Source organism: Protopterus annectens, chromosome 8.part0 (assembly GCF_019279795.1).
Source record: "Protopterus annectens isolate FY-2018-M chromosome 8.part0, PAN1.0, whole genome shotgun sequence".
Classification (NCBI taxonomy): domain Eukaryota; kingdom Metazoa; phylum Chordata; order Ceratodontiformes; family Protopteridae; genus Protopterus; species Protopterus annectens.
In genome coordinates this window covers 1,969,863,186-1,969,878,362 of record NC_056741.1, presented here as the reverse complement: position 1 = coordinate 1,969,878,362, position 15,177 = coordinate 1,969,863,186, and the positions used below count along the sequence as shown (strand labels likewise).

At 41.4% G+C, this 15,177-nt stretch overlaps 1 protein-coding gene across 1 annotated transcript in view; it reads left to right on the top strand.

Annotated features, from left to right (window-relative positions):
- POLR2C (RNA polymerase II subunit C) overlaps positions 1–15,177 on the top strand; it is a 455,631-nt gene that overhangs the window by 236,753 nt on the left and 203,701 nt on the right. The gene's annotated exons all lie outside the window — the stretch shown is intronic.

The following is a 15,177-nucleotide window of genomic DNA, read 5'->3' as shown; positions in this document are numbered from 1 at the left end:
CAAATATGATTGTCTGTCATCCTTTTCCAGAGAGATGCATATTTGCATACTGGATCCCCTTTTCTTAGCCAGTTGTTGAAACCAGTCTTTTCTGAATCTGGGCATCATTTTTTGGCATGAGGAGTGTTATCCTTGTCAGATACATGTGTAATAAGTTCTTCTGCATGGATTTTCATTAAGATCATTCACTCCAGCATGATTATGTCATTTTTATGCTTACCGGAGGAGAGAGTTTTAAAGGCTTGTGAAATATCAGCAATCCTGAATCCCAAGAGAAGGCTAACTTGTAACCCTGTCCAGCCTACTGAGTATTGGCATGAGTACTCCATAAAGGCTTTGTTGTCGAGGTGCTAGAGTGAATAAATACTTTTTTCATGTTAAGACTTTTTATTTTCTGTGTCTGTTTGTTTTTCTTTTGCTGGTTTGTGGTTTGGATCCAGAATCAAATCCTCAGTTTCCTCTCAGGGAGTTTTGATTTCCTCTTCCGAGACTGCCAGAGCATCCCATTGATGAAGTTCTAAGAAAAAGACGTGCAAGAGGAAGCACCTAGACTCCCCACAGGAGTCCTTCACCGAAGACACGGATTTCATTGAGGGCAAAGGGTCTCCACGGTCACCTCCTGGTCACATCCTAGAAATACTTAAACAGAGAGGTGGCTGAACTCCCTCTAACCCTACGCCAGAGGTGGCTGAACTCCCTATAACCCTATGCCAGAGGAATCTGTTTTCCTAGAGGCTTTCAGTGCCGGATCCTGTACCTCCTGAATGACTCTGCCCACTGACACACTTGCTGACACGATCTCCCAGAGGGTGTGGAAGGAACCCAACTCCATAGAACCCATACCTCGGAGAACAGACAGGATAATGGCACCACCTGTGGACAGACAGTTCGTGGGAAAGGGGTTCCAGTTGATGACGTGATCATTGTGGCAGCCACAAAGAAGGAACTAGCCGAAGAGAGTTCCACTGTACATTCCCCCCAACAGAGAGAGAGTCATAGACGATGGACAAATCGGAGAAGCATGTCTTTGCTTCAGTGACCTTTACTTTATAGTCACTGAACATTTGACACACTTTCAGACTTCAGAGAAATTTGACTAAGGAATTATGAAATACTCTCTCAGGAGCCATTTGTGAAGAGGGTCAAGGTTTGGTAACTTCAGTTGGCAACCCTACAGTCAATATCCAGTAGTTCTGAGGTTAGTTTCCAACATAGAGGAAGGGACTTCGAGCAGTGGGTTCAGAACATTACACTTCACTTTTCCATGAGGAGGCATGCCAGGATGCGCTTGTGCGATTTTTGCGGAGCCACTTAAGTCCAGTTTCGTCAATGCGCCCTTTGACGGAACTAAGGATGGGAAGACCTTGTCTGCCATTGGCATGTTTTTTGGCGCCCCAAAGATCCTACTTCAAGAATCAGTAGAGTGGCTGGAAAATGTGGTTCAAAAAGTCCCAAGGTCCTTTCCAAAACACACTTTGAGGAGGTTCCCCCAGAGGCAGGGAGGGCTCCAATGGACATTGTTGCTCTTGTGGCAGAGGTGGCCTGCAAAACCAGAGTTTGTGGGTGTCTTTCTTTCACAAACTCTACCAATGCTCCTGAAAGGAGGCCTGATTGTCCACCTCTGGAGGCAGCCTGGGGACGATTATCCCTCCACCAGAGAGCCTGGCTAGACTTAAAAGATACTTGGGAGCAGAGGATTATACCCATAGGTTACATAATACCATTTTCCCTACCAACACCAATTCCAAAAAAATCCCCAATGTTCCACCCAGTCAGAGAGGGATCAAGCAGCAAATCAGATACAAAAGCTGCTAGAAAAGAGTCATCCGAGAGGTCCCATCAGACCAGATAGGATCCAGAACTTACTCAAGGTTCTTTTTAGTGCCAAAGAAAACAGGGGACCAGTGACCAATTTTGGATCTCACAAATCTAAAGAAATTAATTTGCTGAACCAAGTTCTGGATGGTCATGCTTTAGTCCATTCTCCCCTTTCTGGGCAAGGACAATTGGATGTGCTCAATAGATCATCAGGATGCCTATTATGTAAACATAAACAGACAATCCAGAAAGTTTCTACCCTTCTGGCTGGGATCTAGTCATTACCAATTCAGAGACTGCACTTTGGACTCACCACAGCCTCCAGGTGTTCACCAAATACATGGCAGTAGTAGCAGCTTACCTCAGACTGCAAGGATCACAAGTGTTTCCCTACCTGGACGAGTAGCTTATTACCAGTCCGACCAGGCATCAACTTGTACACACAAGGGATCAGGTTCTCCACACTTGTACTCTCCTAGAAATAGCCATAAACTACAGCAAATCACAACTTCAGCCAACTCAGACATTGGAATTTATTGAAGCACTTCTCACCACAGTCTGCCATTGCTTCCCTTTCACCACACCAAGTTCAAACAATAAGGCCACAGGTCAAGAAGGTTATAAAGACCACCTCAATTTCAGCCCCTACAGTACTCTTCATTCTAGGCCTCATGGTGGCGGCAATAACCTTAGTTCCATTAGCCAGGTTTTACATGTGGATCCTTCAATGGATGCCGACTACTCAATGGTCAGTCCTTCATCGGTCAGTGTTGTGCCAAATAAGAGTTGCCAAAACTTGCAAAAGATATCTAAATTGGGGGATCCAGTCCGACCAAGTACTTAATGGATGTCCCTTTATCCCCCAGCAGCCCAAGGCCTTGGTGACCATGGATGCTTCCCAGATAGGGTGGGGGACATTATCTGGAAGGCAGTCCAGGGTACTTTGTCCCCCAAAGAGGTAAATCTGCACGTAAATGTTGTAGAGGTGAGAGCAGTGCTCTTGGCATTGCAAGCACATCAAGATGTTCCTCCCTTTGGGATGATTGTGATTCAAGTGGATGGATCAGTTGTCTGGTACATAAACAAGGGGGGACCAAATGTTACTCATTGTATCAAGAAGGTGTCGGGGGGGGGGGGTCTAGCAGTGGGTGATCTCTTCCAGCCGCTTTCTGTTGGCGATGTACATTCCGGAGAAATCCATCGTGATTGCAGACAAACTGAGTTAGGTGCATTTTTCACGAGAGGTCCCTCAACAAGACAGTGGCGGACAAGATTTTCCATCAGTGGGGCCAGCCATGCTGTGATCTTTTTGCCTCTCCCCTGAAAAACAAGTGCAGAAACTACTTTGCCCTGATTCCACCACAGGGGAAGTTGCCAAGGGATGCTGTATTTCACGATTGTCCCTGGTGTTCTCTATGCCTTCCCAACAACTCCAGTGATTCAAAAATTTCTGCAGAAAGCTGACAGGTCAAAAAGCACAGTAATTTTCATTGCGCCCTATTGGCCTCAGCAAATTAGGTTTCCCTTCCTCTGGCCTCACCTGGTTCAACCACTGTGGAACCTGGATCCAACTCCGGACCTCCTGTATCATCCAACAGGTATGTCACACCCAGATATACCTGACCTCAAGCTGACTCCTTGGATTCTCCAATTCCCTTAGTAGCCAGACAATCTATGCTGTCATCACCTGTCAGACGTATAACTTTTATCTTTCCATAAACCCTCAACAAGACAAATATATTCCAGCAGGTGGAAAAGATTCATCCTTTGGGAATTCTTGACCACTTTTCAGTTTCTATCAATCACATTTTAGATTTCCTAGCACACCTGTTTCAAAACGGTGCTAGTTTTTCAACCATTAAAGTACAACTAACAGCAATTTTTCAAATTGCCATACAGGTTTTAATGGTGCATCCATAACTTCTCACAAGTTGAGCAAGGCCTTCTTAAAAGGGATACTTTTTCTAAGGCTGCCTTTTATAGACCCCCACTCCTCCATGGGATTTAAATGTGATGCTACAGTCTCTCATACAACCTCCTTTTGAACCAACAGCTACATGTGACCTTCAATATCTTACATGGAAGGCAATGTTCTTGGTTGCCATTACTTCCACATGAAAAATGTCCAAGATTCAAGCATAATTTTCTAAGCCTCCATACTTGATTTTCCACAAAGATAGGATGGATCAGTATGCAACATCACTTTCTGTCAAAGGTGGTGTCAGAATTCAGTATCAGTAGGGCCATCAATCTACCAGTGTTTTTTTACCAAGTTTGCTAACAAAGGTGAATATATCCTACAATTACTGGATGTTCATAGACAATTGCAATTCTATTTGTGTAGAACAGAAAAAAATCAGGAAAGCTGACCAGTCGTTTATTTATTTTCTCGATCAACCTTTGGAAGACCATTTTCCAAAGTTACCTTATTAGTGTGGTTGACAAATTGCATTTCCTTTGTCTGTATTAAATTGGTCATTACTCTTGCACATCCCTTGAAAGCACACTGCAGTAGATCTGTGGTTACCTCTGCAGTCTTTAAATCAAGAATGTCCATGGATGATGTATGTGCAGCAGCAACTTGGGCTACTCCTCATAGCTTTGTCACTCATTACAAGTTGGATCTGATCTCTAGAGGTAGGGCGTCATTTGGTTCTGTGGTGTTCAGGAGTATCCATCCTTGAGTCCACCCTGGACACAGGTAGCTAGGGATGCTGTCCGAGTTATTGAGGAACTGAAGATTGACAATATCAGTTAAAGATGCTGTGTACTTATGGTAATGTGTTGTCTATCTTCATTATTCCTCAACTCCCCTCCCAACACCCCCATCTGCTTCTGGAGGAACAGGTGTTTACAAGATGTCTATATACTTATTTTTATGTATGACTTCTGGATATGGCTTTTCCATGTTTCTTCCATTTCTGTCTCTATGTAGCAGCAAACAAAATTGTACATTTGTGGGTAAGGGAGAAGCTCGAGATTTGGTGGCTGCGAGCTGTAGCAACGGCCAAGTCAGATCTGACAGATCGGATCTGAACCCACTTGTTGAGGAAGAATGAAGGTAGATGACACAGATGGAGTGTTATGGTAAGTACATAACATTTTTATGTCAAACCTATTCTTACAGTATAAAACACTCGGAGCAGCTCAGAGCAGCCTTTGTAATGTTTTTGATCAGAAGCAACTAGTGCAGCTTCCTGAAGCCTTTGTTAAAAGACAGCAGGAATGTTTAGCTAATCTCGGTATAAAGCAGAGAGAGTAAAGGCCAGTGAGAAAAACTGCTATAATTAACCACTTGGTGCAAGGCTACCTAGAATTCTGTAGCAGCAATCAGTGTACTCGCAACACAACCACCACTGCTTCAAGAGGGCCTCACACCAGGACTAAATCAAGCTAGATGCAAGCAGTGAAATTAACTAGAGGGGAAAAAATGTAAGTGCTAAAGTTCAACAAGATTAGGTTAACAAATTTAAGTGCAGTGCAACTAATACAGAAAAATTTCAGAAGTAGCTTCTCTGAGTTAATTTTTTATTATTTAAATACAGAAAGTGTTTTTTCTGTCATACATTCATAATTTAGTATATAACCGCTCCTCTGTTTCCATGTCATTTCACAGAAAGCTGCCACATAAAATTAGACCACTCCTGCATAATATCAGTATTTAATTTCTTCGTTATCATAATCAACCCCCTTTTCCCCCTTTTTACACTGGGTTGGGGGGGTCGCATCAATATTGGTCAATGTGACCAAATCACCACTTTTTACACTGTCGAGTGGCTAAACCAGTTTGGTTCCTATAAATCCTATCTCATTTTAAACTGAAATTCTTTCAAATGTCCACAAAAAAGAACTTACTATTAATTTTTCTTCAGTGTGGCCTCTATAGGTCTAGATTCATATCTTAAAATTAAATCCATACCCTATCCAGTTATGGCCCTCTTCCTTTGTCTAGCATTCTCCCCAAATGCTAGATGTGTTGCACAAGTTAAGCTGGCCTGTCTGAAAACTTTGAAAATATCAAGCAAACGTAAAGATGTTAAATATACTGGAGGATTTAATAACCACAGATATCCTTTCCTTTATCGTTATATGTAATGTCTCTTGTAGCCAGATTTAAATGTGAACATCAGAAATAAAAAAGCATATACTTTAAATTAATTTTCCTCCTTTGGAAAATGTCAGACACCCATCCTGCAAAAAAAAAAAAAAAAAAAGATTCTGTATTTGTTGAACTGTGTCACAAGGATGTTGGGCTGTTATTTTTATGCAGGGGAATTGTTTATCGATCTTAACTATGCCATGCATTAGTAATGGATCCACAGTTGGCACTCGCTTTAATTGGGCATTTATTATTCCACAGTCCAGGCGCATGTGTCAGTTGTCTTTGAGCATATTTACCTTGTAGAGAGCTGAGTTATTTGGTACAGTACCAGCTGGTCATGCAGCTTCTGAAAGAAGCTGTGCACATTTATTCCCTGTGAAGAATTTCTTCTGCATGAGATCTGAACTTGGATGGTAGACTTGCTAGTCTGCAGTTTGAGACAGCTAACTTGAGAGCCATGACGTGTTTCTTGTTTTATTTTTGTTTATAAAGCCCCAAGGATGTCTCTAAGGATTGAACTTGCAGTCCTTTTCAGGTACTTTCAGAAGTTTCCCTGAACTAGTTTGTTGACCTCCCAGGTCTGTTTTTGGCCGTAGACATTGAGGATTAGATGGCCATCATACCCTAGATTTACATTGCTGGCTCAGATATTACCTGGAATTGATGTAAAATCCTAGACCAGCAGTAATTTTTAACACTTTTGCCAGGGAGGGAGTGGTTTGCAGTTGCCAAACAACTACTTTCGAAGTAAATTTTTTGCCATCAGTTGAGTAACGAGCTGTTGCTAAATGTGGTCAAAGCCCACTCCAACAGAGGAGTAGCTGCTTCTGCTTGGATGAAGCTTGCATTTATTGCAAATTTTTGTGCTGTTGGCTTTGGGTGAATACTTTCAGCAGCTATGTATTGTTCTCACTGTGACTTGGGATGTTGGGCCACATCCTGGACAGTCTGTACATCAGGGCTCTAAGATTTGTCCAAGCTCTGTTTGAGCATTTCCACCTTGGTAGTGACTGCTTGGGATTCTGCAACCAAAGGTCCTTTTTTTTTTTTTTTTTTTTTTTACCCTAGCAGTTGATCGGTAAGAGAGCCATCCCAAGTTTGTCTCTTCTAGCAGCTGCTGCTATTAGAATTCACTTTAGCCAAGACAAATGGACACACCTACCAGTGTGTGGGCACACGTCTGTCGTTCCGTATATGTTGAAAATGTGCGTGTGTTTATAAATGCACATATGTACATGCATATAGAAATACATGTGTGTATGCACGTGTGTAATACAGATACAAAGATATATAGGTCTGTATGTTTTATATATATATATATATATATATATATATATAGATATAGATACATACACACACGCATGCAGAAACGCTTTTGTTTACAAGTTTGTGTTTACCTGTGTGGTTTTCCCTGCTGTAATGACCAAATGTTCCAGAATGTTTTTGGATCGTTAAAGTTTGAGTATGAAGTACTAGATTTTTCTTATTTTTAATTAGATGCTTAGTTTGGTATCAGATGTTCTGGAAGGTGGCAGTTATTTATTTATTTATTTATCTTTTTGTCCATGCCTTCCAAGCTTTGTCTTTCTTATTTTCTACAGAGTTTCTATTGTCAACTATAGAGCTGGGCTGGATTCGACTCTCCTAGTTCTGGTTGCAGGACCGGTCTTTGGTCAGCCAGTGCCCTAGGCAAAAGGTCTCCATGCCCCCCCCCCCCCCCGGCACCAGCCAGTGCCCCCATCCTAGTCTTCCTACACCAAATAAACACTGGAAAAGTACTCCTGCTAGAGCGGCACCCTAGACGGCCGCCTAGTTGGCCCACGCCTAAGGCCAGCTATATCTAGTTGGGGCTAGCGAGTCAAATACTTATGAAAGTATTATTGAATATTGTTACCACACTGTTTATTGGAAGAGCGCTAGAAGATTCCCAGTTATATGCTTATATAATAAAAGTATGTTTTTGAAAGAAATTTTGTATTCTAATCTTTCTAAACAGATGCAGCTTGGAGCTAGTCTTTGAAGTTCTGACAGCATAAATTGGTTGATGGTCACTAAGGCTGTCTGATAAGGTGCCATAGTCGGAGATTAGGTCTGAGAAAGATGCTAGAATGTACTCTAGGGTAGATTGTTTGTATTAGTTTTATTATATCTAGTTGGGGAGGGCATTAGTTGGGTTGAGCTATATGGTGTTAGTGGGATTGTCAGTGTATTGTTATGGGATTTTGTTTGAGGTCCAAGATAGCATTTCCTCAAGTGTGGATATGTTGTTTCCTGGTGGGAAGTATGTCCCTGTGATTTTAAACTTCTTTTGCTTGCTTTTTGTTTTGAGTAGTGTTACAAGGTCCCTTACCAAGGACCTAGACAACTCTGCCCAAGGCCTTTAGTGGTTATGGTAGGTTCTCACTTTTTTGTGTGTAGATTTATGTATAGTCTGAACAGAATGTTTCTAACCCTGGGCAAACTTGATTTGGGGAGGAGAGAGAGAAATATGGAGGAGTATAGGAGTGAGAGAAGAAAACCAAGCTGACGAAACCCTAGGAGTGCTAAAAAGCATGCCTCCTGCAATACCAGTCTTGCTTGGACTGATTTTGATCATGAAGATCTAATAGTTATGATAAATATGTAACTTTTTGTTTCTTGCTCCAGAAGAAAAGTCCTTCATTTGGGACCCTTTTTTGCTGATGTGGTCAAGAGAAAGGCACGTGACATTTCAACCATTCCTAAAAGCTTTAAATTGCATATTGGCTTCAGTCCTAATGGTATCAATGGCCTCTCCACTTGAATATGCACCGGTACCACAGAAATCTCCAAAGGCAGCACCAGCACCCCTTGTTGAAAGTAGTACCATTGATCCTTGTGTTAAAAAAAAAAATAATTCATTAGGTGATCCTGCAAGTTTTTAACCAATCTGAAGTTGCCCCTTGTGACCCCAAACAGCATTTAAGATTGACAACAGATGCTTCACATATGATATGGTGGGTATATTCTGCCCACCAGTATGTCAAATGCAAGTGGAACACCACTTTGATGGGCAAACACATCATTTTAAAGGAAATTGTCTTGACACTGACTGTTTAGACATTGGGTGACATTTGGTTGTGTTGAAAGTAGTAACTACTTCTCATAAAACTAACGTGTACCTTTCTCCTCCCATCTTTCCCTCACCCTACCCTATCCTTGCCAAGCCTAACTACCAAGCCATGTTCCTTCCATCCAACAGTAATTGCTCCACCAACATCTCCTCTTATACAATGGTTTCCTCCCTACCCCTTTTCCTCACTTACTTCTTCCTCAGATTCTCTGCCCCATTTTTATTGAACACAAACTGTTGACTAACTCTCATGACTCAGAAGTCAACTCGCACTCAGAATACTTTCGCCCTCTAGCTCAGGATTGTAACCTATACTCTAGAACTGCTTTTCCACTACAGCTTGATCAGCTGTGATATTGCAGAAATCATATTAACTGTGCTAACTTAACTAGCTGCCATTTTTATATAATTACTGCTTAGAACACCTTACCTAGGGAATGACTTATTCATTGTATAAAATACTGTATTTTACAGTGATGAGCATTGCAACTTTATGTTACTATGTGGATCTTTGTATTCTAATGCATTGTATGTAATTTTTTGCTGTATGGAGCTTTTCTTCCCAGGCCTCCACTAAAAATGGGTCTCCACCCAGACGGACTTTCTGGTAAACAGATGTAAAATAAATAAATAAATAAATTGTGATGTTTGTACATAAACCACCAGAAAGGATGTGCACCCATTTCAGTACACTTAGTAGACTGGCCATGATGACAGGAGATCTCGCTTGTGTCGGGAAAGCCTACAGTGACTTGCCATTTATATCCCATCAGACGAAGAATACCTGCCAGATGCACTAAGCAGATCTTTTGCCAGCCTGTATGAATAAGCACTGGCCAAAGCAAGGTATCCAGGACCTCGAGTAAGATGGTAAGCACAAGAACTCCACCTTTTCCATTTGCAAGAAACTGACAGTTATGTGCTAGATTTCCAACAAAGAAACTTGGACATTGTGTGCCTTTTCCTTCCCTTGGAAATATAGGCTTCTTTATACATTTCCTTACTTCCCCTTCATGTTTTTTTCCCAAAATGTAATAAAAAGTAGGTTTTATTCTGATAGTTTTAATCTGGCCAATTCAAAATGTAATAAAAAGTAGATTTTATTCTGATGGTTTTAATCTGGCCAAGACATCCATGGTGTGTCGTCTGGTGTATCCTAGCAGAAAAGGACCACTGTCAGATTTGTATTCCCTGATAATATGACAGAATAGAATAATAGTGTTCCCAGACCTAAAGAGCTTTAGGCTGACTGCATTACAGCCTTTCACAATGATAAGGTATGTATTTGAAGTAATACCTCCAGGCTGTCTCCGAATTCGGCTTGCCATCATTTTGTCTTAATCTTTATAACAATGGAGAGAGGAAAATGCATTTAATTGATGTATGGGGAAATTGAGGTCTTGTGTAGAAAGAGGCAAAGATTTCAAAAGCTGGCAAACGCTGCGTCTTTTGCGCTTTGCAGACAGGGTGTACTGTTGTCAGAACAGTCTTTGGAAAGGCTGACTAACCTTGTGTTTGTTATGGAAGTCATGGAAAAACATTGAAAGGAAAAGTACGCATTCCATTATGGCAGTAGGCACCGCAACTGCCATTCTAAGGACATTTAAGCTCAGAACATGTATGATGCAGCATTCTGGACTACTGTCCATACCTGTTTCAAGCACTGCAAGCTAGGCTTTTAGTTGAGGAATAGGGCAACTTTGTCACTGCATTCATACAGAGCCTGCTGCCCTGTACACTTGTACCAAGGGATATTTAACTGCATTACTACTCGCCTTAGATAAGAAATAATAGTGATTCTTGTGGTAGAACATAGTGCAGTTATTCGTGTGTGTGTGTGTGTGTGTGTGTGTGTGTGTGTGTGTGTGTGTGTGTGTGTGTGTGTGTATTTATTTATACTTGTGTGTGTGTGTGTGTGTGTGTGTGTGTGTGTGTGTGTGTGTGTGTGTGTGTGTGTGTGTGTGTGTGTGTGTGTGTGTATTTATTTATACTTGTGTGTGTGTGTGTGTGTGTGTGTGTGTGTGTGTGTGTGTGTGTGTGTGTGTATATATATATAGATATATATATATATATATATATCTATATTGGTGCACTGCCTCCCTTTTAGCTGAATACCAAGTTACAATCTTGAGCAGAAGAGTTGGCTGTGCTCTGGGAGCACAAAAAGCTCTGGAGGGCCACACACTTGCCTGTGGCTAATTCCTATGAGTAAGTACTTGTACTGTAGCAGCAATCCTTCATTTCAATATCTGTCATTGTTGTACAATTTTAGTGAATCATTGTATGTGGGAAGTACTGAAGCATGTGAACATATGTTGTATACTTTTGTGATGTAGTAACATGGACCTTGAGAGTAAACATCTGGCTTCATGTCTACCCAGTCTCTCTTATGTAGTATTTCTACTGGTCTCAGATTCCCTAGGCTGGGTTTGAGCCATATTACTGTTGGGAATTTCATTTGCTTGGAAAGACTTGAGAGTAATGCTGGAGAAGAAGCCTGGTATACTTCTTGATACCACTATTTGCCTGTACTCCAGGGCCTTTTGACTGTTTGGAAAACACTGATAGTGGGTATCAGTCTTATGATACATTGATAGCTGTTACTGTTCAAGGATCACCTCTTTGAAAATATTCTGTTATGGTAAATGTGAAAGGCTGTGAGAAATTTGGAGTTTCTTTTTTAAGAAAGATGGAGTAAAAATGTGAAAAAAATTACTAAATTGTTAACATAGCTATATTTTTTTAGAAAAAAATATAAAAGATTTACAAAGTCTGTAATTTTTGCTACCAAGTCTGGGAACATACAAAATGTGTAAGCTCTATGAGAATGCAGTTTTTCTGTTGCAAAGTATTAGAGTCTTGATCTAATTTCATGTGTGTGCACATACACATGCACCCACGCACACTCTGGAAAACTCCATTTTTTCTTCCCAAGCCTGCCAGTTCTTTTCAAGAGTAATAATCATGGTAGATCTATACAATAACCATTTAAAATGTTGGGATCCACTTTAGCGAGTCATGTAAGACTGAGATTGAATGGCCAGAAAAACTGACTTGTATATACTCAGTCCAGCATTGCAATTTTGTGGCGTATTCTCTTTCCTCCAAGGTATGGTGTTCCTGGAGTTGGTTTTTATAAGTTTGAGTGTGTGGGGGCTTAGCCCACCTTCAGAAAAAAATTTATAGGAGAAGAGAAATGTTTGATATTTGCCATTCTTCTGCGTTTTTGTGGTGGGGTGTCTGCCATGCATTCCGAGTTACAGCAACCTGGCAAAAAGAGAGCTTACATTTGAAATCTAAATCAAACGGGAAATGTATATTTGACTTTCAAAGTGCATTATTTAACATTATTTCAAGTAAAATTATTATTCAATTACAAATGTTTGTAGCTAGTAGTTTGTGAGTTTAATGGCATGTGTACAGAGTTGGTTACTTTTTATGCCTTTCAAAGAATTACTGCTTTAGCCTCATCTGCCAAGCAATGATATTATGGTTTGCATATTTTAATAATTAACAGTAATTGTATTTTTGATTTGCTGGAGTAGTCCAGCTGGTGCCACTGAGTTGCAATAAAAACAGGAAAATGTGCATTTGCAAATGAAAGGTGCCATTAGCCCCTCCAAGGAAGTAGTTTTTCTGTGCACCTGTTTGTGCATGTGTCTGTCTGTCTGGGTGTATATAAAATGATCTTGTCAAAGTTCCAATTACTGTTGCTAAGGTAGCATTGGAAGGTACTGGTCTAAGAACAAGACGAGTGAAACCCTGGAAACCAGAGGATGAAGCTGTGCTTGCAGCTGTTCATTATAAAGGTGATTTTGATTATGACATTGTTTGGTACAACCCAAGGTAGCACTGCTGCTTTGCAGTACCTTCTGCCATTTTGGAAATTCAGTGGTGCAGATGGTAAGATTGTAGCTCTTGACATTTACATATGAAATTATTACAGCAGATCAAATCATGGCACTATATTCTGTAATAGTATTTTGCACAACTCCACTAAATATATTGTGTGACTTAACAATAAGGACTTTAACCTCAGTGCCAGCTCTTAGAAGAAGGGCAGGATTTAGTAGGAAACTATTATTTGAAAACTTCTTAAATGTCCAATAGCCTAATTTAGTCTTAGAATTGCTAGAGTTACTACCCAAATGCATTGAATATTGATGCAAGAGTCCTTCCTAAAGAGAAATAGTGAATTTGTGAGAGACACTCCCCATAACCATCTTTGCAGAAGTTTTTCAGCAGTAAGAGTGCCTGTTCACTGTCCCTATTTGTATTTGAGTGATGTTCATCGTGCATACAGCTGCAGTCATTACAGATGGGTTATCCTGCCATCAGGCGGGTCCTCGGTCGGCCGAATTCCAAAGTCTAGGTCCGGCGTCGGTTGTCGTCACTTCTTCCCTGACGTCAGAGCGGCAGGGGTATAAAAGAGGCAGCCAACGCCATTTTCTTCAGTCTTTCTTGCTGCGTGGTGCCCGAAGCAGAAGCAGTTCGCAAGTGCCGGTCGGCCATCTCCTGAGATTTACGAACAGTATTTCCGCTGAAGTCTTCTTTAAAGCTAAGTACCCCGTTGGGGAAACTCTTCTTGCCTCAGACCGATGTCAGACAAAGTTAATAATTGCATTTCTTGTGGGAAGCAAATACTGCATAAGGATTTTCACTCTTTCTGTATACCTTGCTTAGGGCCAGACCACGACGTCTCGGCCTGCTGTTTTTGTGCTAGGTTCAACAAACGCACTATTAAGCGTTGGGCAGAGTTCGCCCTTCATTATTTTGGCAAAAAATTTAATTATATCATGTCGTCGGATACACCGACGCCAGTTTTAGGCAAAAGACGCAAAGACAAGGACCGACATCCGAGATCTGCACCGAGTACTGAAACCACACTTAGGCTGACTACCGGTTCTCCGGTTCTCAGCGAGGCGCCTACGCAGCCCCTGACTACCAATGAAGCTATTTTACCGGTGTCTTCAGTACCCGAGGTCGCAGGCTCCTCAGTCTCCATTCCCACGGCAGATACCGATGTCACTCTTGGTGGGGAAACTGAAAATTTAGTGAGGCCTGCCATTTCTGAAGGCGTCTTCAGGCCTTCCACCTTCTCTATTAAATCCTTCACTAAATCTAAAGCTGCTATCAAAACTAAAAAACTGGGTCCTCAGACCTCCTGTCAAGGCCCCATGCCTAAAAAACAGATGCTTAAAATGGCTGAGGATTTGATAACTCTCATCAGGGGTTCTCAACCCCCCTCTGACAAAAGACCCAGATTGGAGGAAGACTACCCTTCCTCAGACCAGGCTTCTATTACCTCAGACCATTCTGAGGACTAGGATTATGCTTATTCCCCTTTTGAAGACTCTGATGCTGAGGAGTCTATTCCCTCGGTCTCCCCCCCTGAGGACTACTCTTTTGGGGAAACCTTGCATACATTGAGGGAGCACTTCCACTGGGAAGGCCAGGATTACTCAGATTCCAAGAAAAGGCTCAGGGAATTTCTACTGCTCCCCCAGCATAGGCCCCTGGCTATCCCTCTTGTTTTAGATATTTTGGATGATGTGTACGCAGAAGCCAGTCTTAATCCAGATTCTTTACCTCCAGCCCCTGTTGAACCAGACAGGTATTACCAGGTTCCTGATTCTCACCAGTTCCTTTATAAAAGCCATACTGCTGACCCAGAAACAATCTCACAGGCCCCTACTGCTAAAAACCCCTTACCTTCAGAGAGAGATTCTAGAGCATTAGAAAGGTGGGGAAAAAAGGTGTATACATCAGCCACTTTAACCATGAGGGCATTAAACTGTCAATTTCACATGTTAAAGTACCAACAGTTTTTGTTATCTCAGCTGAAAAGCAAAATGACACAAACAGAACAACCAGATTTGAAAGAGTTGCAGGATTTGTTGCATGGAGCAGAGCAAGTGGGTAAACATACCTTGCAGTGTGGTTTTGATGCTTTAGAGGCCTCATGTAGAGCTGCTGTCACAGGGTCTGTCATACGTAGAAATGCTTGGCTCAAAGAGCAATCCTTACCAGATCTTGTCAAAGCAAAGCTATTAGATGCACCACTTCAAAAAGATGTATTGTTCGCTGTTAAAGCTGAGGAAGTACTAAAGAAAATGGAGGAAAAAGCGAAATCTATGCAAACTGTTAAAGATTTCTTGCAGGTGCA